Below are 3,233 nucleotides of genomic sequence, written 5' to 3' on the forward strand. Positions count from 1 at the left end.
GACAGGGTGGTAACAAGCTTCAAACTGCAGTGTAATCAGTCTTCTGGCACTGATGCCTGCGTGGTGTGTCTACGAAACCAGCTAGGAATATTTACGAGAAGCCTTATTCATTGCTCTCTCTTTAATTAAAGAAGAGTGAGCGTTGCTTTCCTGAACCCTGCGGGGAGAGAATTATGGGTATCCTGGTAACAAAGGGGTGGAGTTCTAAAGCTCGTGGCCGAGGTCAGGAACGATTCGATTCAACGAGCCCCCAGGCAGGTCGGGTAGGATACTGAAGAATGGAAGGATACTGCAAACAAGTTCTGAGGGAGGTCCCGTGTCAAATGTGCTACCTTTTGCTAAACTCATGTGTTCTCTCAACATTCTTCCCACAAAGCAGAACAGCACATAATAGAATCAGAAGCACATCTCTCTCTTTCAACACCACTGTGAGGTCCCTATCCCGTAGAACCCAATGTTCCTTGAGAGAGAACAGACACGCACAAGACACAAACAACATCTCCATCACTGACTGAATCCTGGTGCAGGACTTGGGTAATTTGGGAATGATCAGGTTAGAAACTTGAGAAGACATAGGGGTGCATTATTTAGCTTAAAGCTTAAACTTTTAATGTTGTTGTCTTTAAATTATAATAGCGCCTATAATTGGATTTCATCAGTAAACATTGTTCCTATGTGTAGGCCGGAACTGAAATTAATTTATGAAATGAAATGTAAATTCCAAATCTGTAATTAATTTATGAAATGTAAATTTCAAATCTATAGTTAATTACGAAGTTAAATTACCAATTTCAGATACTTAAGTATAGCAAATTGATAATATCTACTGATGTCCCTACAATTACCAGAGCTGTTATAGCTGAATTAATCACAACGTAGCATTAAAGTAATGGGGCTGAGGACCAGAATAAAATTCTAAAACAAAGACAACAACAGCTTCAATAAACGTGATTAAAACTCAACTATGATTGTGTACACAAGGTTATTTTACGTTCGCGTTTGGGAATGTTCCTTTTCAATGAGGAGAAGAGGAAGAGAGATAGGATGAAATCCGTATGAAATAGCGAAAGATAACGTTCGGATGAAACTGATCAAGTCACTTCAACACTTCACACACTGCACAACACTCTGCATTTGAGACCACACAATGCTACGTGCTAACCGCTAGCCTTCAATGCTAATAGCTCTACATATGCTTCCATGCAAACTCATTAGCTTCAGTTAGCTTAGCTCATGCTTGGCTATTTGTTTACAAACAGCTCAAAATGGCGCTGGCAAACTGAAAGTTACCCCGGAAAAGGTTTCTCGTAACTTCCGGGTCACGGGTGTCACTATGGCAACGTACTTTGTAATAACTAGCTTGTGCTACACACAGTCGATGGTTATACACAGTTCACGCTTTTCATGTGGTAATGGAGGCGCATTCCACACTGAACAACCAAAAAGCCCTCCCAAAAATAAATAGCGTTCGGATACTCTCTTTGAGTACCGCGTTTTCAAGTTCGCTAGTTTTTTTTAGTGAATTAAATGGCAGAGGACTATCAGTTAGCTACTCTGATTTCCTCAACCCGGGGAGATGAATAGCAGAATTGAATTTGGAAGTGGGACACGCACTATACAAATCAAGCTCTGAAGGCCCTTTTACAGAAAGTAACGAGGAATACGCTCGTTTCTCTATGCATGCGCTTTTCTAGAGCGACTTATTTTGTCTCGGTGGACAATATTTAAACGTTTTTACTGCAGTTAAATTCTAAACAAGGAACCCTTGAGTTTCACTTTCATTCAACATGCTCTGCTATGCTCTAATAACAGGTACAATAACTCACAAACTCTGTTTCTCTGTGTTTTAATCTATTTTTCCGGATAAAAATAGACAAGATTCACCATAATATCTTGGTGTCATTCATTTTTAAGTCAAATTTTTGCCAGCTTTCTATCTCCACCATATCTGTAAGGAATTTAACTCATTAATTCTTATAAGGGAATTAATCACTAATTTTATTTCTAGCTCAGGTTTTGAGAGGACTCGAATCTGAAAATTCGAGGTCCACCTGATTAAAACTGATTTCAAATTTGTTATTTTACACCTTATCAGCTACTCGTCCTGCGAGACGTTAATGTCAGTGTATATTAACAATTTGACTATGTATTTTCCCTGGCCACGGGTTAATACGTTATTTGATAAGTTATACGCTACGAGCTAGGTAGCAAAATCTTGGCAAGGTTTGACTTCAAAATTATACGACACCAGACAATATTTCTTTATAAAGGAAACATGAATTTATTGGCTATTCTAAATTACATTGACCTAAGCTAAGACATACACATACATACACACACACATACATACAGTCTCTGAAGAATGAAAATGATGTTAACGGAGTTCTGAGAAGTTCCCAAAGTTCTAACTCGTTTTCACGAGTGGTTTTAAATTCAACCTGAGAGAATTCATAAAGCAGAGATTTGTCTTACGTTTACTGCTTAAATCAATCATCAGCGCCAGTTCAGCAGATAGAAGATTTTGTTCGTTACCTGCGTTTTGCTGAAAGCTGAGTTGCAACGGGGTTCCTGGTTTCCTCGTTGCCTGAGGGAGTCCCGGCTTTTGATTGGTTGCTGTTCGGGCGTCTGGCTTTCTGGGAATTCCCTTCGGAGATTGGTTGGTTTCTTGATGACGCAGAGGCTTGAAAGTCGGTTGCTTTGGGCACGGAGAGTGATGTTTGGAGCTCTCCTGAGAGTTCCTTTGCTTGGCTTTAGACTTTGAAGTTCGGCAGTCGCGGAGTTTCAACTGAAGTGTTTGAGTTCTGGAGTCTCGCTTGTGCATTGTTACGGCATGGGAGCGCTTTTTTCGCTCACCAAGGCGGAAAGCCACCGTTCTAGAGAGAGTAAGCGAGCGAGCGAGAGCTATTGAATCTGTATTGCAGTGGGGTTTTGATCCGTGGCATATGTCCGTCCCTTTTGCCCTCTTCTTATCTGAGCCTACATTGTGTTGAACAGTAACTGCACTTCAATGTACTAGGTAAAAGTACAATGATCTCCTAATAGCTGTAGGAAACTAAAAGGAAAATTAAATAAACAAATTGATTTAATTAAATCTCAGATTTGATAAAAATCAATTTAGCTGAATTTGTGAAACAAATGTAAATAAATGCAATACAATCAAAGAGAGGTAGAATAAAGTCAAAACAAAAATAAACAATAACACAAGTAAAACCAAAGTATGTGGGGAGGGACCG

Source organism: Sinocyclocheilus anshuiensis, unplaced genomic scaffold (assembly GCF_001515605.1).
Source record: "Sinocyclocheilus anshuiensis isolate Anshui unplaced genomic scaffold, SAMN03320099.WGS_v1.1 scaffold3871, whole genome shotgun sequence".
NCBI lineage: Eukaryota > Metazoa > Chordata > Actinopteri > Cypriniformes > Cyprinidae > Sinocyclocheilus > Sinocyclocheilus anshuiensis.